Below are 19,522 nucleotides of genomic sequence, written 5' to 3' on the forward strand. Positions count from 1 at the left end.
GCGTGACCTTCAGATGACCCCGGCCCGGCTGCCCTCGGCTAGAAAGGGCGGGAACGCTGAGGGGGATTGGAGAGCGAGCGGCGGGAAGCAAAGCGCGCGAAGCGACGGCGGCGTTCGGGGCTCCTATTGGCTGGCGGGCTGAAGGGATGCCTATATAAGGAGCGCGCGCGGGCAGGTGTGAGAGACGTTTTCCACAGCGCGTGAGGAGAAGCGGGGTGCTGTGAGGGAGAGGCGGAGGCGGCGTCGATGGCGGCCACGGTAAGCGGACTCCGGAGCAGAGGAGCGATGGGGCCGGGGTGTGGCGGAGCCAGGACGAAGCGCGGCGGGGCGGGCGCAGGGACGCGGCGGGGCCGGGGCGAAGCGGGTCGGGGCCGGAGCCGGAGCCGCTGCCGCGCGGGTTCCGACGGGAGCAGCCGGAGCCGGGGCTGAAGCCGGCTGTGGGGCGCCGATGGCGGGCGGGCGGACGGAGTCGGGGCTGCAGCCGCCTGTGGAAGTTCGATGGCGGGAGGGAGCCGGGGCTGGAGCCGCCTCTTCTGCTCCGCTGGCGGGCGGACGGAGCTGGGGTCTCCGAGCCGGCACCGAGCGCAGGAAGCTCTGAGCGCGCTCCCAGAGGAGGGGCGCAGGCGCGACAAGCGGGGCGAGTTGCCACGTGGAAGAAGACGCACCGAGGCAGCGGCGAGCAGCAATAATAAAACATAATAAATGTTGTCGCAGTGTTGAAGCGCGCGCGGCTTTTCCTCTCTGCTTTCCAATGGCGTGGTGGAAATGGGGGAGGACACGAGAATTGCATTGCTGCTGAAAAGGGGGAAGAAGTAAAGCGGTGTTGCTGTTTTTAACAATATAAGTGTGTTAAAGAAGCTCTATAGCAGAGAAAGAGCAGATGCTAAGAGAAACATTTAGCCTTCAGCGCCAAATTTTGTATTCTACTTTAAGATAATATAGAGCAGTAGATGCTATAAGCTGAAAATTCCCTTGTAACTTCACACCACTTATGTCTATGAACTGGTGAATGAAAAATGAGGTGAATTAATAGCAGTTGGAATCTCAAATCAACCAGAAGAGGACAGAAACAAAAGTCAAAAGAACCTCCAGAAATGATGGGAAAGATGGACAATACAGAAGTGCCAAGATGGCACAGTGGTTGACTTTATGCAGAACAATTAATATAATAAAAGCTGTTATATTTCCAAAGAAGTTGCAGACGGGGGGTCCCCTGTAAGCAGGACAGCTGACACTTTGGCTGCTGCTATTTGTATTGCCAGATAAACTTGGCCACTCTGCCCAACTCTGTGATCCCCCGCAGCTCCAACTGGAAGGACACCATGCGTCAGTGAGGTGAGAAAAGCTGCTCTGAGCAGTTTTTTTGTAATGGATGGCTGGTGTGGGGGGGAGAGGGAGGGAAGGGAGGTAAGGCCTTCCTTGGCTGGGTGGTGGCGTGCCGAGTTCCTCTGCCACGTTGGGTTGGTTTCCCTTTTCCTTCCGTTGGGGGGCTTGCCGCTCTGGAAGTCTAATGGTGTCCCTGCTGATGTTTCAGGAGCTGCTGCGAGAGGCAGGAGCAAGCAAGAGGATGTGGAAGTGTGCAGACGCGGGGGGGAAGGAGAGAGGCTCCCTGGGCAAAGCACCCGTCCCGTTAGCGGGGCGGCAGTCACATTTAGTCCCATTTGAGTTTGAGCGTTGCCGGCGCCTTGGCCGGCTTTGTGCTGGGCGACCTCCCTGTAAGCAGGGCTCGGGTCTTTGCTTTTGCTGTAGTTGGCCTTTTGCCTTGCTGCTCCTTTGGCTGCCTGGGGAGCGTGGGCCCCTGTAACGCAGGGCGAGAGCCACCTCTCCGCACCTGAGTGGGAAACGGAGCTCGCCGGACCCCGAGGCCACCCTGTAAGCAGGGTAGTGCCGTTTCCCCGCCCCTCTTCCTCCTGCGGCCCCTCGGCATCATCGTTGCCTGGAGGTGGCCTGTCAATGCGATGCGACGGCCCCGTACTCGGGGTGTGCGTCACGGCATCTGGCCTTTGGCTTTAGCTGGGAAGCCCCTTGGCACGTTGAGGTCTGTGGCCTCCGTGCAGGCTAGGGACAGGTCACAGGCTCTTGTGTGTTGCCCGCGGTTGTGGGTTTATTCCCAGGGTTTGGCTGCGCTGGGTTGTCCTTCCCTTTGGGAAAGTCGCCTGTGTGTGTGCGCGTTGCCCTTCCTTTCCTTGTTTGTGTTTGTGGAGTGAGAGAGCGACTGAGCTTTCCCTTTAGGCCCCCACCAAGATGGCTGCAGCTTAGCTTCGACTTCCCTGGGGGGAACGGAGGACTGTGGTGCACGCCGCAAAAGGGGTGTTCCCTCTCAGTCCCGCGAGCGCAGCGAGTGTCCTGTCTTCCTCCTTTGTACTTGGTGTGGATCAGGGCCACGTGGTAGTTGTGTGGCCGAGGCCGCTCTGTAGCCAGGGCTTGGGCCTGTTCTTGCGTGGGCGCCTGTTCCGCTGGCGGCGTGACAGCCCCGTAGCCGGGGCGTGTGTCCCAAGCTGCGGAGCCCTCTGTCCCCCGAGCGGCCCGCCCGCCCTGTAATCAGGCGTGGGGAGGCTGCGGCGTTGCAGCCGGCTGCTCTAGCCGTCCAGCTGGTGGGAATGACCCCTCCCTGTCCCGTCAGAGGGTGCAGGTTGAGGTGCTGCTTTTGCGTGTGGGGCGACCTCCCCGCTCGGTGGGTCGAGGCTGCTCCCTGGGTTCCCAAAGACGAGACGTTGGTGCTGTTGTGGTGCTGCCGGGCGGGCCAGCCTGTAGCTCAGGCGTTGGCGGGAGCCTCGTGCTCCGCGGGGCTTCTTGGTGAGGGTGGGCAGCGGGGGCACCGTCCTGTAGGCAGGGCTGCGCGTGCCCCCCGCGTGTGCTGGCTTGGTGAGCTGCGTTGTGAGAGACCCCCTGTACTCAGGCGGGAATGTGGCCCCGGCCTTTCAGAGGCACGGGGCCGCGAGAGGTGGGCTTGGGCTTGCGCCCTCCCCGGAATCAGGGCTGGGGTCCCGACCGCGGCATTTGGCCGTGCCGCCCCGCTGCCTGGCAGCTGAGAGTCGCTCCCGCCGCTGGGGGGGAAACCGAGCTCTGTGGCTCCAGGGGTGTCGTCCACCCGCCTGTAATCAGGGTCTGGGTGCGCGAGTGCTTGTGCTCAGCTGGCAGCCTGTGTGGGGTGACCGCCCCGCTAGCGGGGTGCGGGTCCAGGTGCCCCCGGAGTGGGAGAGAAGGAGCCTCCCGCGGCCGCTAGGGATGGGGGCTGCCCTGTAAGGCAGGGAGCGACAGTGCCCCGCAGTCCCAGGCCCTTTGCAATGGAGGCAGTGGCCGGGGGTCCCCTGTAAGCAGGGAAGCTGACTCTTTGGCCGCTGCTGTGTGTGTGCCCAGCTGCATTTGCCCAGCCTGCCCGCCTCTGTGATCCCCCGCAGCACCGGCTGGAAGCGCGCCGTGCGTCAGTGAGGTGAGAAAAGCTGCTGCGAGTATTTCTTGCTGGCGTGAACCGGGGAGGGGGGATGCCAGGCCTTCCTTGGCTGGGTGGTGGCGTGCCGAGTTCCTCTACCATGTTGGGTTGGTTTCCCTTTTCCTTCCGGTGGGGGGCTTGCCGCTGCGCAGCTCTAACGGTGTCCCCGCTGATGTTTCAGGAGCCGCTGCGGAAGAGAGAAGGAGAAGCGGCGTGGGAACGCGGGAGGCAGGAGCGAGCGCGCAAGCAAGCAAGCAAGCAAGCAAGAAGAGGATGCGGAAGCGTGCAGACGCGGGGGGGAAGGAGAGAGGCTCCCTGGGCAAAGCACCCGTCCCGTTAGCGGGGCGGCAGTCACATTTAGTCCCATTTGAGTTTGAGCGTTGCCGGCGCCTTGGCCGGCTTTGTGCTGGGCGACCTCCCTGTAAGCAGGGCTCGGGTCTTTGCTTTTGCTGTAGTTGGCCTTTTGCCTTGCTGCTCCTTTGGCTGCCTGGGGAGCGTGGGCCCCTGTAACGCAGGGCGAGAGCCACCTCTCCGCACCTGAGTGGGAAACGGAGCTCGCCGGACCCCGAGGCCACCCTGTAAGCAGGGTAGTGCCGTTTCCCCGCCCCTCTTCCTCCTGCGGCCCCTCGGCATCATCGTTGCCTGGAGGTGGCCTGTCAAGGCGATGCGACGGCCCCGTACTCGGGGTGTGCGTCACGGCATCTGGCCTTTGGCTTTAGCTGGGAAGCCCCTTGGCACGTTGAGGTCTGTGGCCTCCGTGCAGGCTAGGGACAGGTCACAGGCTCTTGTGTGTTGCCCGCGGTTGTGGGTTTATTCCCAGGGTTTGGCTGCGCTGGGTTGTCCTTCCCTTTGGGAAAGTCGCCTGTGTGTGTGCGCGTTGCCCTTCCTTTCCTTGTTTGTGTTTGTGGAGTGAGAGAGCGACTGAGCTTTCCCTTTAGGCCCCCACCAAGATGGCTGCAGCTTAGCTTCGACTTCCCTGGGGGGAACGGAGGACTGTGGTGCACGCCGCAAAAGGGGTGTTCCCTCTCAGTCCCGCGAGCGCAGCGAGTGTCCTGTCTTCCTCCTTTGTACTTGGTGTGGATCAGGGCCACGTGGTAGTTGTGTGGCCGAGGCCGCTCTGTAGCCAGGGCTTGGGCCTGTTCTTGCGTGGGCGCCTGTTCCGCTGGCGGCGTGACAGCCCCGTAGCCGGGGCGTGTGTCCCAAGCCGCGGAGCCCTCTGTCCCCCGAGCGGCCCGCCCGCCCTGTAATCAGGCGTGGGGAGGCTGCGGCGTTGCAGCCGGCTGCTCTAGCCATCCAGCTGGTGGGAATGACCCCTCCCTGTCCCGTCAGAGGGTGCAGGTTGAGGCGCTGCTTTTGCGTGTGGGGCGACCTCCCCGCTCGGTGGGTCGAGGCTGCTCCCTGGGTTCCCAAAGACGAGACGTTGGTGCTGTTGTGGTGCTGCCGGGCGGGCCAGCCTGTAGCTCAGGCGTTGGCGGGAGCCTCGTGCTCCGCGGGGCTTCTTGGTGAGGGTGGGCAGCGGGGGCACCGTCCTGTAGGCAGGGCTGCGCGTGCCCCCCGCGTGTGCTGGCTTGGTGAGCTGCGTTGTGAGAGACCCCCTGTACTCAGGCGGGAATGTGGCCCCGGCCTTTCAGAGGCACGGGGCCGCGAGAGGTGGGCTTGGGCTTGCGCCCTCCCCGGAATCAGGGCTGGGGTCCCGACCGCGGCATTTGGCCGTGCCGCCCCGCTGCCTGGCAGCTGAGAGTCGCTCCCGCCGCTGGGGGGGAAACCGAGCTCTGTGGCTCCAGGGGTGTCGTCCACCCGCCTGTAATCAGGGTCTGGGTGCGCGAGCGCTTGTGCTCAGCTGGCAGCCTGTGTGGGGTGACCGCCCCGCTAGCGGGGTGTGGGTCCAGGTGCCCCCGGACTGGGAGAGAAGGAGCCTCCCGCGGCCGCTAGGGATGGGGGCTGCCCTGTAAGGCAGGGAGCGACAGTGCCCCGCAGTCCCAGGCCCTTTGCAATGGAGGCAGTGGCCGGGGGTCCCCTGTAAGCAGGGAAGCTGACTCTTTGGCCGCTGCTGTGTGTGTGCCCAGCTGCATTTGCCCAGCCTGCCCGCCTCTGTGATCCCCCGCAGCACCGGCTGGAAGCGCGCCGTGCGTCAGTGAGGTGAGAAAAGCTGCTGCGAGTATTTCTTGCTGGCGTGAACCGGGGAGGGGGGATGCCAGGCCTTCCTTGGCTGGGTGGTGGCGTGCCGAGTTCCTCTGCCATGTTGGGTTGGTTTCCCTTTTCCTTCCGGTGGGGGGCTTGCCGCTGCGCAGCTCTAACGGTGTCCCCGCTGATGTTTCAGGAGCCGCTGCGGAAGAGAGAAGGAGAAGCGGCGTGGGAACGCGGGAGGCAGGAGCGAGCGCGCAAGCAAGCAAGCAAGCAAGCAAGAAGAGGATGCGGAAGCGTGCAGACGCGGGGGGGAAGGAGAGAGGCTCCCTGGGCAAAGCACCCGTCCCGTTAGCGGGGCGGCAGTCACATTTAGTCCCATTTGAGTTTGAGCGTTGCCGGCGCCTTGGCCGGCTTTGTGCTGGGCGACCTCCCTGTAAGCAGGGCTCGGGTCTTTGCTTTTGCTGTAGTTGGCCTTTTGCCTTGCTGCTCCTTTGGCTGCCTGGGGAGCGTGGGCCCCTGTAACGCAGGGCGAGAGCCACCTCTCCGCACCTGAGTGGGAAACGGAGCTCGCCGGACCCCGAGGCCACCCTGTAAGCAGGGTAGTGCCGTTTCCCCGCCCCTCTTCCTCCTGCGGCCCCTCGGCATCATCGTTGCCTGGAGGTGGCCTGTCAAGGCGATGCGACGGCCCCGTACTCGGGGTGTGCGTCACGGCATCTGGCCTTTGGCTTTAGCTGGGAAGCCCCTTGGCACGTTGAGGTCTGTGGCCTCCGTGCAGGCTAGGGACAGGTCACAGGCTCTTGTGTGTTGCCCGCGGTTGTGGGTTTATTCCCAGGGTTTGGCTGCGCTGGGTTGTCCTTCCCTTTGGGAAAGTCGCCTGTGTGTGTGCGCGTTGCCCTTCCTTTCCTTGTTTGTGTTTGTGGAGTGAGAGAGCGACTGAGCTTTCCCTTTAGGCCCCCACCAAGATGGCTGCAGCTTAGCTTCGACTTCCCTGGGGGGAACGGAGGACTGTGGTGCACGCCGCAAAAGGGGTGTTCCCTCTCAGTCCCGCGAGCGCAGCGAGTGTCCTGTCTTCCTCCTTTGTACTTGGTGTGGATCAGGGCCACGTGGTAGTTGTGTGGCCGAGGCCGCTCTGTAGCCAGGGCTTGGGCCTGTTCTTGCGTGGGCGCCTGTTCCGCTGGCGGCGTGACAGCCCCGTAGCCGGGGCGTGTGTCCCAAGCTGCGGAGCCCTCTGTCCCCCGAGCGGCCCGCCCGCCCTGTAATCAGGCGTGGGGAGGCTGCGGCGTTGCAGCCGGCTGCTCTAGCCATCCAGCTGGTGGGAATGACCCCTCCCTGTCCCGTCAGAGGGTGCAGGTTGAGGCGCTGCTTTTGCGTGTGGGGCGACCTCCCCGCTCGGTGGGTCGAGGCTGCTCCCTGGGTTCCCAAAGACGAGACGTTGGTGCTGTTGTGGTGCTGCCGGGCGGGCCAGCCTGTAGCTCAGGCGTTGGCGGGAGCCTCGTGCTCCGCGGGGCTTCTTGGTGAGGGTGGGCAGCGGGGGCACCGTCCTGTAGGCAGGGCTGCGCGTGCCCCCCGCGTGTGCTGGCTTGGTGAGCTGCGTTGTGAGAGACCCCCTGTACTCAGGCGGGAATGTGGCCCCGGCCTTTCAGAGGCACGGGGCCGCGAGAGGTGGGCTTGGGCTTGCGCCCTCCCCGGAATCAGGGCTGGGGTCCCGACCGCGGCATTTGGCCGTGCCGCCCCGCTGCCTGGCAGCTGAGAGTCGCTCCCGCCGCTGGGGGGGAAACCGAGCTCTGTGGCTCCAGGGGTGTCGTCCACCCGCCTGTAATCAGGGTCTGGGTGCGCGAGCGCTTGTGCTCAGCTGGCAGCCTGTGTGGGGTGACCGCCCCGCTAGCGGGGTGCGGGTCCAGGTGCCCCCGGACTGGGAGAGAAGGAGCCTCCCGCGGCCGCTAGGGATGGGGGCTGCCCTGTAAGGCAGGGAGCGACAGTGCCCCGCAGTCCCAGGCCCTTTGCAATGGAGGCAGTGGCCGGGGGTCCCCTGTAAGCAGGGAAGCTGACTCTTTGGCCGCTGCTGTGTGTGTGCCCAGCTGCATTTGCCCAGCCTGCCCGCCTCTGTGATCCCCCGCAGCACCGGCTGGAAGCGCGCCGTGCGTCAGTGAGGTGAGAAAAGCTGCTGCGAGTATTTCTTGCTGGCGTGAACCGGGGAGGGGGGATGCCAGGCCTTCCTTGGCTGGGTGGTGGCGTGCCGAGTTCCTCTGCCATGTTGGGTTGGTTTCCCTTTTCCTTCCGGTGGGGGGCTTGCCGCTGCGCAGCTCTAACGGTGTCCCCGCTGATGTTTCAGGAGCCGCTGCGGAAGAGAGAAGGAGAAGCGGCGTGGGAACGCGGGAGGCAGGAGCGAGCAAGAATGAACTTGTTTTTATTGTCGTTCTCAATCAATTAATCTGTCGAAGCCACAGTTGAAATGTGTGTGTCTCCCTTTTGTAGCATCCTCTTCCCTCCATAGACATTTTGGAATAAATGTTGCTTGTTTTTGTTTCAATGATGTCTGCTTTTTATCTCCAGCATTATTTGCATTTTTGTATTCAGTTCTACTGCTGTTACCACTTGAAGCTGATTCATTCTGGTTGAATTCTTTCCAGCCATTAGTTTCTTTTCTCTACCCATGAGGGAAATCCTTTTGTCTGAGCTGAGTTTTTTGTGGGCTTGTGTTTGGTGTTTAGTGGTGACTGATATGGCAGAGCTCTTCTCTTGATCTCGCCAATGTCCTATTGCACGCGGTCTCAGGGTTCGGTTTTCAGCCAAGCAAGCTGCTTCAGTTCTAGGGCCACTTGTGCTCAGTTCCTTTCCTTTGCATGTTTTCATTGATGTCTGCCAAAGGCTAGGATTTATGGAATGAATGGGATGTGCTTGTGGGTGGTATCCGTGACTGGTTTCCCAGCAACTCTTAGTGTGTTTGTCTCTGCTGGTTCTTTACCCCTTCTCTTTCTTTGAACGTGATCTTACTGCACATTCTGCCCTGCTCAGTGGTCATTTTGGTAATTTTTCTTTTCTGAAGAGTTGTTTAATTTGGCAGGAACTTTATCCCTACGCAGTTTCTAGCTACCTCCCCTGCTCACCATGGCGTAGGAGTAGAGTCTGGGGTGGGAGGGGGATCCAGTAGAAGTAGTGGACTGAGGTTAAAAACAATTTCCTAATGTAGAAAAAAGAAAGGGAAAAGTGAAGAAGGGCTATGATAGATACACTCGTGTATTTGCAAATAGCAACTGATGCCCACACAATTGCTCAGCCCCACTGATGCCCAGCCATTCCCCACACATCAGTTGCCCTCTTGAACTTCTTCAAACTTTCCTTACGTATCATGGCATAGGGTATGGAATGTTGCCTTGGCCAGGTTCAGGTCAGCTATCCTGATTCTGTCCCAGCTCCCTGTGCTGCTCCTAGCCCTCTTCCTGCACAGTAGGAGAAGCTGAGACAAGGAACACTGTTCACTCTGTTCAGAACTACTCCGTAACAACTGAAAACGTTGGTGTGTTATCAGCACTGTACTTCTCCAAAGCGTATCATCGTACCAGCCACTTTGAAGAAAAAGTGCTCTGTCCCCTGATGAAACCAAGGCAATATCCACCCCTTGTCCTGTCCCATTTATGTTATGCTGGGGTCTCATAATAATCTTATATGTCCTAACTATATACTATCTCCTGTCTTACCTTTTGATGTATACAGCCATATAATTCCCATAGTCTGTGGTCTACCCGTGTAAATTGTCTGTCCATGAAGTTCATTTAATTCACGGTTTTGGGCTCTATCTGTCATAGCAGTCCTTCCGTACACAAGGGAGCATCCGTTGCTGGATTTCTGCTTGCTAAGCTAGTTCTGACTTCATCAAAATTCGTTCTTCAGCTGGGGTCGTTCTAATTGTAACGGTGTTGTCGAGCCCTATAACAACCATAGCGATGATGGCACGCGGTATTGTGTAGCAACTGATACATGATATGTGTCTTTGTTTATTCTTACACAGCATCAAATCCCTTTGGGGTACACGACAGACACCCACCATCCTGCTTTACCCACCACGTGCCCGCAGGTCCTTCAGAAAAAGTAATCCCACAAATTGAGGCAGGAATAATCCAGACTGCCTTGCTCAGCATGTTCTTTACGTGCACCACGGAGCCTTTGTCTCCTTCCTGTGGCACACAGAACGTCTCATCGGACAGGACCAGCCCCACTGGCAGATCCCCGAGTGCTGACTAACCAGGCGGCTTTTGCAGAAGACGTGTCCCAGTGCTTGAATGGCTCTTAGTAGTAGTCTTTCATAGGCCAACGTATCATCTGATTTTTCCAGATGCTGTGTGTGGCAGGGGATGTGATATGCCAGCCAGCTCAGTGCTGTGTTCTTCTTGCCCAGGTGATTATGAGATTGCTTCAGAAATGAGTCCTGTTGTCTGACGCAGTTCATTCCGGGGTGCCATGTCACGAGAAGGCACACTTTGCTTTTCAGGGCCCGGGATAGTACTCTGGGCATTAGGAATGTGCATGGGGTTTGCTCCCAGCCATCCGGTGGTTGCTTCCACCTCTGTATGCATGTGGTGCTCAGCTGGCCAACAGCTGTAATCTTTTTACACATCTCATAGTTCCCTTAATGTTAGGAGTCAGAGTGTTTCCAGTTTCTTTCTCTTTCTTCTGCCGTTTTAGTCATGGCCTTGCTCCACCTTATGAGCTTCTCTCCTTGTTAAACATTCTGGCTTTTGTAGACATTTTTTCTTCTTGCTTGAAGGAGACAACAGTCACAGGCACTGGTTGGTTCTCTGGTTGAACTGCCGGACTTAGGATAGGGATTGGAGCGACCACAAGGCTCGCTGCGAGGGTCATGGTGGCTGCGGGGCACTTTAGGAGGGTCACGGTACCCACAGGTCTATTACAAGGACTGAAGCAATTGCAGGGCCTGTTGCAGGGACTGGAGCAGCTACAGGATGCGTTGCAAGGGCTGGAGCAGCAGCAGAACCCATCACAGGTGCTGGAGCGACCACAGGACTGCAGAGGATGCAACCGGCTGTTCTTCATCGCTCGGTCATCCTGCTTTGTTCTCAACTTTTGGAACGGTGATTAAATTCACTTGTTGCTACTATTAGATAATGAAAGTGAATTAGAAGCTGCATAAGTCTAGGCATCAGCACTAAGCGCTTGTGTCTGTCGCCTAATATCCTCAGTATTGTTAAAAAGAACAGTAAGAATAAAAAAAGGTTGTTAGTTTGCCAAACACATAATAAAGAAATCACGTTCCAAACTAGGTTCCATCTGAGAATATCGACTCACGCTGTCTGATACTTCTCATTTATCTCATGTCTTTATGGAACGGATACGTTTTCTAAATTAAGCTTGTTAAGCGTTCTTTCAGCGTTGCTGCGCTTGGCACACAGCCTCTCATAGCAGCATTTCATAGCAACGGCTTGTCGAAAGTCAGAAAGAACTCTCTCTTACATCTCCTGCCCACACAAACAAAAAAAGATAAAAGGAGAAAAAATCCTCTGTTCTTTGTACGTCTGCAGTAAGATGCGCTGGGAGTTGGGAAGGCAAAATCCTTGCAGTCATCCCCCCACACATGTTCATGAAGCCATAATGGATCATTAAAGTAGAGCTACTGATCGTTTCTTTGTTGTTACCGTTTTTTGTTGGATTTCAAATGTTGGATTTACTGTTTCTTCATCACATAAAGAAGAGAACTGTTGTTTTTCTGTTCATGTGGAAATGGTTGCCAGGAAGTGACCCACACCACGTGCCTGTGAAAGATGAAAATTTCCTTGTAGTGACGAAAGCAGCAGGTATGCATTAAGTTGCTGTTGTGATTCTGGGTGCATTCGTTATCTATTTCCATTTGCCTCAGCACTTGTAATCCTTTTAAGCTCCTGGCCTCGGTTGTACCTTCTGAAAAAGATTTCCAAAAGCTCATTAGGTTTGTGTTGACAACCGCTTTGTTTTAATATCACTCTCTGTTAGTTTCACTGGATGTAGCCTTGTGGAGTTGTGAATTTTGAACCAAAATGCTAAAACTAAACAAAAAGCTTAGAGCAGTTTGCCAATGTGTGAACTTTAGCTTACCGTCTTCTGCAGGACCACTGAGACCCCATCTCTTAAAACGCAGTTATTCTGCCTGGTTATTCTCAAGGTCATTCTCAAGGAATCTTTTCTGCTTTTGCTGTGACCACGCCTGGTTATCTTATCCATCCTATATATTTTCAAGCAGAAAAATCCATGACAGTTCTCGAAACAGCGCCTTTTGAAAAGTCTTCCCTGCTCCATTCAGAGCTTTGAAACACCGTTTTCTTTTCTGAGTAGCAAAGGCCAGCACTCATTCCTCTGTAGCGCTTAGCGAATCTCAGTCCTGAGGTATTTAGACCTCAAGAGGAGAAAAAAGAGTCAAAACCATTCACTTCAGCACGTAAGTTAATTTTTATTAACACGTTCTGAACGTATCCATTTTCTTAGCATTTCTAAGTGAAACGGACACACGTGGCATCACTGTTAGAAGCACCAAAGATCTTTTGATTCTTCTGATGATTTTTGTTCCCCATCAGAAGCGCGATCATCTGTAATACTGGAAAATGCTTGGCATATTCAAGTGCAGAGAAATCTAACCAATTTTAAAGGGGATGTCAGTCTGCTTAGGAACTTCCATTATGTTCTAGGGCATAAAGCCCACTGCTTTTCATTCCTCTGCAGCTTTCTTTCCTCTTGCTCATTTTCTACTTCCATGAGCAGGGTACTGCTCTTCTGAAGACACGTACAGCGAGCATTACTCCGTGCTCACGCAAACTTTCAACTAACAGGCTTTATAGCGGGGGGACTGGAGCTCAATGATCCTTGAGGTCCCTTCCAACCTAAACCGTTCTATGACCGTATGCTTCTATGATCTCATTATCAGGTCATATTTTTCCTTCACTGGCTTTTCAGGTCAGTTGTTTGTTGTTGAGAAGAGTTTCCCTCTCAATCAGTATTTGTAAGGTGTCTTTTCAGTGCCTACATTTACACAGTAACATCCTGCACAGTGACTGCCACATTTCAGTGGTACGCAGAGTTCTGTAAAATAAACTCCTAAACATGTCCTGGCATTTTAGCCAGGAGAACAACCCAAGCCAGCTTAAAACCTGTCTCTTTTCCATTTTGTTAGGAAATTTTCACGCCAAACAATCTCTCAAAGATAGAAAACCACAGCAGAACAACCAGGTGCTGGTTGTGTGGTAGAGGTATGTTATAAGAAAATATGTTTGTTTTCCTTTTAAGGTACTTTTAAGGTACTAAGCTCTTGAATTCAGTAGGAAAACAATTTGAATTAAACAAGACACAGCGGAGGATTCCATAGTCTGATTTGCCTTCTCTTGCGAGAGGAAAGCACGCACTTGAAGTGGGGGTGATGAAGTCGGCTTGTCTCAGGTTGATCTGTTTTCAGCATTGCTCATTAGCAGCTCACAATGTTTGCCACCCATCAGAAATCAGCTTCATACAATATTACTTCTGGCTCCTTAATGTCCTTCTGTTTGTCTTTTTTTTTCTTCATCTCACTTATCTGGATGCGATGGAAGTGTTTGCTGCATCAGCTGCCTTGAGCACATTTACGCTTTCTTTTCCCCCACTTAGAACTCATGATGTCGCTCAAAATGTCCAAATAATCCATTTTAGAAAATGGTTTTCAAGGAGGAAAGACTGGCAAAGAGTGCAGAAGCATTCATCCCTATGCTTCAGTGCTTTAACAGCATGCTTCTGCGTAATCTTCATCCGTTCAGTTACTAGCTCTGCTTTTGTCAACAGGTTGTTAGTTTTTTCTTCTCTGGTTTTCCTATAGGCTGGATTCTTTTCCACTTGGCGAGTTGTTTTCCAACCGGTGAGCTGTTGCTAGTGGAAGCATTACTGGTGTTCAAAGGGGAGGAAGTGTTTGGGATAAATCCGTCAGCACATTGACAGTAATCCTGCCCTGCAAGTGTATTTGATTCAGGTTAAGAGAAACAGCAGTGAAAGACGAGCAGAATGCCACGCTTTAAAGTATTAAAAATACTTTCTTTTAATTTTTGTATCTACCTCAGAAGACATTGCATTGCATGTGCTCCCTCTGCTCTGCTGGCTTTCTCTTTTCCTGAGGTGGTCAGCAATTTATTTCCTGCTGACCTCCTGCAGATTTGTTTGTTTCAGCTGTACAAGTGTCCGCAGCAAATGTTCCTGGGAAGGAGGGGCCAGTCAATCAAAGAGACTGGTTTGTGGCTGATGGTGCTGGCGAACTTAAAAAAATGCTTGTGCAAGTCTTGATTGTCTCTGGTTGCTGTAGAGGCTGATATGCGACTTCACGTGAGCACAGGCACTCCCAAGGGCTGCTCTGGAACGTGCCGGTGCAGATTTTGACTAGCGTGCAGGCTCTTGCTCACTGCTGGTGAAAATGCACAGCTAATGGTGGAGACTATGTTAAAAAATAGCGTTCTGTAGCTGAGAATGTGCTCTATCAAATAGTGTTATTGTGCTCTTTGTATGCCCTGCAGTTCCCATGGCAATAAATAGGAAAAGTTACATTGGGAGCAGGCTACGTATCTTTGAGATAGATAGCTAGATTCCTCAAAGTCCACCAGTGTTTCAGTTCTGGAAACCAAGGTGTTAAAGACACGCACATTTTGCTGCTTCCTGGCTGAAATAATCTAGTGGCAGTGGAAATGCTGAGTCACAGCCGGAGCCACTGATGGAGCACCTGCTGGGAAGGCAGGGCCAACCAGGAGAGGAGAGCTCAGGTGCAACCAATCTGCCAGATCTCATTTAAGGGTGGGCAGTGGAGAGGAGGGTTTGTAAGGCAGAGATCCCTGCTTATCTCAGGGCCTTACAGGCCCTCTGAAGGTAAGCGTGCCTTCATTTCAAAGGAGAGAGGAGAGTTGGGTTTGGGATGCAGGTATCAGTTGTGCTACTTTGCACTGGATTTTCTTTCTGTAAGTTTCAATTGTGGCGCTGGTAAGTAACAATTACAGTGCTAGCTGTGGCTGAGTGAATAGTGTACAGGTGGTTTGGTTGTTGCGGAATGAGGAATGCATGTTACTAGCTGTCTCTTTCTTGAGTTTCTTCCCATCTTCAGCTGTGCCAGCTGAAGCTTTCTAGAACTCCAGAAGTAGCAGCCCAGGGCACACATTCCTGCCACTTCCTCTGTCTCTTTTCCACAGAAGAAGAGGATAAACTTGTTTGCATCTTTTAGCAAGTCAATGGTTCAGGTACTACAAGGTTCCCCATAGTTTTGACAATGATTTAGCATCCACATCGCTGCTAGAAAAACAGAAACACAGAGATATTCAGAGAGCGAAGCGAATCAGCAGGCAAGGTTTATGCATAGACTGCCTTCTAAAAATGGGAGATACTGACTTGTTATCCACCTTCCAGACTGAAAATCACCTTGGGGATAAATGTATGAGCTAAGAAGTTCTGCAACTGGAGAGTCGGTGTACTCAGATGTGGGTAGTCCCAACTGAGTCTTCAGTTTGTCTTTTGACAGAACGGTTTCTTTGAGAGGAAAAATTATTCAGAGACAATAGATAGATTGCTACCTTCAGTAAGATCAGCAGTTGACAGGATCTGTTTGCCTCAACTGCAAGCACAAAATGACTGAGGTAGGAAGGGGCTGCTGGTACAGAACTCACTTGTTGGCTGAGAGGGAACAGAGGGAATCCAGATGGTCTTTCTAGTGAAATCGCATCCTGTTTGCAGAGTCACAGGTGTTTCAACCTGGGTTATATAGAGTTTTCAGTGTTTTGGTTTTTGTTTATCTTTTCCTGTTGCTTTTATTTTGTTTGGGTGTTTTGAGCTTCTAAACTAGGGAAACATACTTTTCCTTAGAGAAAATTGCCAGAATGTTGAAGGTGGTTCTGTTTCAATAGGTTTTTATCTGTTCCTATGGACTTTGCTTTCATACACCCTACAAGACATGGGAAGTGATTACCTGTGTTTGAAGAGTAACGTTTAATTCACACTTACACACTGACTTTATGTTGAGTTCTTCTCCACGTGGCTCTTTCACGCATTTTTTCAAATGCAAATCAGTAGCACAGCCACACAGACCCCAAACTGCACATAAGGAGTGAAAATAAAGTGAATCAGATCAGTCAGTGCTGTACTAGATGAATGTACAAGAAGAAAACATTGTGAGACAATTGTTGTGACAACTCCACTGGACTTGTGGCAGCTTTTCTGTTGAGAAGATAGCGCCAGTCTCTGGAGAACTTCAGAACATTAAAACTGATAGATTTCACAAGCAACCACAGCAGCCTTGTCCTTCCTAAAACCTACTAGCATGAAGATTTCAAGAGGGTACGCGTAGCTCTGTATGCATTGCAGCGCAAAATAGTTTGGTATCAGTAAATTAGAGATGTAGCGTGGGCTTCCATTCCAACTGCATCGTTAGTCCCACCTACACCAGTCAGTATGCTTCCACTGTGCTGCATCTTGACAATCCAAACCGGCCGCTGAATTCACACAGCATGTAGTGATGTTGCTCTGCACTGTGGGCACGGGGAAAAAAGACCAACTACAAATGCAAAGAAGCAATGGAGTAAGTGCAAGGAATGTATTGCGAGCACCAGTGAGCAGAATCATTTACCATTTTCAGGTGATGTTTATTTCAGATTACTGGGCTGTAGAGAGAAAAGAGCTGAACTACCAGCTTTGAGTGTTACCATAGTTATGGTAGGAAGAAGCAGCATTAAGGCCTTTATTGAGGCTGATTAAACACGTGGAGAAGTGCATAACCCCTATGAGTGCAAACATAATACTGCAATGTTATGTCATTGGATAAAACTATAGGTAAAGATACCTTCTGCACCACAGCTGCTAAAACTGTATTTATTTTCTGTTTGTAATACTGTGGCCTAAGGACAGAAAGAGTTGTACTTTTAATGAGGGCTAAGCTGGGTACAACTGGAAGTCAAGCATTAAATGCTTCCTTTGCCATATATATATGTGCAGAGAGTGATGATAAAGGTGCCCAAAATTAGGTGAAAAGGAAAAAACGCTTGGGGCAGAAATAAAGCTACTCTGAAGGGCAGATACTGAAAATCTGATGGGTAAGGCAGAAAAGAAATCACCTTTTCTTCTGGAAATCTCTGCCAGTATTCAGTAAGGAATGATCTGCCTTCTCTCTTAATACTGCAAGAGCCAAGAGAACTCCCTACTCCACCATGCAGTGTACTCCAAATTATGCTGTGCTCTGCTGGTATATCCTCTGGGTTATATAAACTTCAGCTAAGTACAGAGCACTGTGGGATTTATGGGAATTCCACCCAAGGAGGATTCTTTTTATGTCGGTGAGAGCTTATCTGAAAAGTGTACTTCTGCAAGCACTGACCTGAACAGTAAGTGCTACTATTCCTCTGTGGTAGCAATGCGGATGCTCAAAAGGAGAATGAGTAATTTAACCCAGAGCACACGCAGCAAGCAGGCTCATCCCTTGTCATGTTTTGTGTCTGAGGTTTTCTTTGAGGTACAGATTGCATGCGGGTGTCCTGGCACCTAGGAAGCCTCCCTGCTGTTTGAGCACTGGAACAGATCTCAAATATATGTAGATCTTAAATCAGCTCTCATTGCCAATCAAATGCATAAGGTCAGATATTCAGTCAGAAATACACAATCACAATAACTGGGGTTACTCAAGCTACTTCAGTTTTATGCTGTATTAATTTAGATGTGAATGTGACTGTTACGTGAAATCCCGTTGGCCCCCAGTGGGCAGCACTCACTGGTTTTTACAGAAATAGTTGGCTCCGTGTGCCCCACAGCCAACTGCTTCCTCCAGTTTAACGCATGCTGAAGGTTGACCTTGTTCTGCAAGCATGTTTTACCCTGCCCTCATCTGCACCACATTATCTGTGATGCTGTTACTTCAGGTCACAAGCCAGTACTCAAAAAGTATGCTGTGGCACAGATATGGGAAACCACTTTTGGTGTGCTTAAGTTTGGAGGAACACAATAGAGAGAGGGGGGGAAGTGAATAATAAGGGCTGTTGCTTTTCACCTAACTGTTTATGTTTAAAGGAAGCTTTTGGTACTGGGTTCATGGTGGCTTTTATTTTTTCTTGCTTTTTTTTTTTTTTTTTGCACCCAGCCAATAAGATTTTATTTGTGCTGAATTGCTGGCAAATCTTCTGCCTTGTCATACAAATAACTTTTTACGGCACTCAAACCGGCACAGCCTTTTCCAGCATACATCCCGCCTCCTTCTGAGGAGAGTGAAATTTAATTCTTAATGTCCCTGAAATTCAGTTGGAGCCGCTGCCTTTTGCAGTGTTCCTGCCAGCATGGAGCACTACTGTATCACCACACTGCGCAGCAGAAAGTCACCACCACTCAGCTCTGTGCCAGAATTTTGTTTATTGCCAAGGAAACATTCTTTTCAGCATTTATCTACAGTTCTACATTTGATATGACAGGTCTTGTTTTATAAAGCAATCGCCAGCACCTGCAGCATTACAGTGCAGTGACTGACTTTCTAAATGTTTGTTTTTTCTTTCACAGGTTTACATTTTAGCACCTTTGAAGCACCTGCAAGACTGGTAACTTCAGTGCTTTGTTATTTCTAGAATGCTAGTAACTGTTTAACCCCCAGGCAGTATTGCTTCCATTGCTGAGAGAGCCCTGTATTACTGCAATAGATGCTGACAAATTACTCCAATACGTGCTGACAAATCTGCAGCAGACTCGGACTGCCAAGAAAAACACAGGTAAACAAGACAAAACAAACAAAGTCCAGGCCAGCTTACACACCCCAGCGAGCAATACAGGCAGGCTGTTAATAATAGAAGAGGAGAAAGCTGAGGTACCTAACAACACTTCTGCCTCCTTCTTTACTGTCAGCTGCTCTTCACCGCCCCCTGGGTGCAGCGGCCGGAAGGTGAGGACCGCATCCCTCCCCCCGTAAGCAAAGATCAACTTAGCAGCCGCTTGAGGAAGCTGGCGGGTCCCAACGAAACACATGGCAGAGCCTTCAGAGAATCGGTGTACGTAGCTGCCAAGCCACTCTCGACGGGATTTCGGGAGTCAGGGCACTCGAGTGAAGTCCTCACGGTGGCTGGAAAGAGGGTGACGTCCTGCTGATTTTTAAGAGGAGTATCAAGGAGGCCTTAGGAAAGTGCCACCCTGCCAGCCTCGTCTCCATGCTGGAGGAGATCGTGGAACAGAGCCTCCCGGAATCCGCGCTAGGGCACACGGAAGAGAGAAGTGAAGTGAGACCAACCTGGCTTCAACAAGGGTGGATCCCACCTGAACAATCTACTGGCCCTTCTTCCTACGACGGCGTGAGCGGACCAGGTAAGAGCTGCTGCTGTCAACTGCCTGGATTTCGGTAAGGCTTTTGACATTGTCCCCCACAACAACCTTCTCTCCAGCACGGCAAAGATTTGATGGCCAGGCTGTTCAGCGGATGAGGAAAACAAATCCATGCCTAGAAGCCAAACAGCGATGATGCTCTTTAATACCTTCATCAGCAACACCAACAGTGGGATCAACTGTATCCTCAGCAAGTTTGAAGGTGACCCCACACTGTCCAACGCAGCTAATGCATGTGAGGAAGAGTATGCAATCCAAAGAGACCCAGAGAAGCTCAAGAAGTAAGCACAGAGTATTTTTGTCATTCACGTTAGAGCTCAGCCTCAGCTGGGGACAAAGGTTCACAGTGACTAACTTCCCAAGATTCCACACAGAAAGGGTTTTGCCGAGTAGCACTACTTCAGGTTACCTAGGAAGAAACCAGAGAGTGCTCAGTGAACTCATCTCAAAAAAGGAAGAGTGTTTTTTCCTCCTGCAAGACAGTTGCTGCCACTCCCCTCTCCAGCCAGCTCACCCGCCTTTGAGCTCAGGAAGCTCAAGAAACTTCTATCCAGAAATACAGCTGCAAAGATACGAACACCGGCACCGTAGCAGGTGACTTCATTCAGTGAGTAAAGCCAGTCTGACACTTACAAGTTA

General features: G+C 52.6%; 2 long non-coding RNA genes across 2 annotated transcripts; both read left to right on the forward strand.

The window, feature by feature from the left end:
* The first annotated feature begins 232 nt into the window (after positions 1 to 232).
* On the forward strand, positions 233 to 1,918 carry LOC125696801 (uncharacterized). The gene is made up of 3 exons (XR_007378541.1): positions 233 to 258; positions 1,263 to 1,335; positions 1,535 to 1,918. It is a non-coding gene; the product is annotated as an uncharacterized LOC125696801 (long non-coding RNA).
* A 1,211-nt stretch (positions 1,919 to 3,129) lies between these two features.
* LOC125696802 (uncharacterized) lies at positions 3,130 to 6,187 on the forward strand. Its single transcript, XR_007378542.1, has 3 exons — positions 3,130 to 3,183; positions 5,323 to 5,572; positions 5,754 to 6,187. It is a non-coding gene; the product is annotated as an uncharacterized LOC125696802 (long non-coding RNA).
* The last annotated feature ends 13,335 nt before the right edge of the window (positions 6,188 to 19,522 follow it).

This window comes from Lagopus muta, chromosome 8, assembly GCF_023343835.1.
Source record: "Lagopus muta isolate bLagMut1 chromosome 8, bLagMut1 primary, whole genome shotgun sequence".
Taxonomy (NCBI): Eukaryota; Metazoa; Chordata; class Aves; order Galliformes; family Phasianidae; genus Lagopus; species Lagopus muta.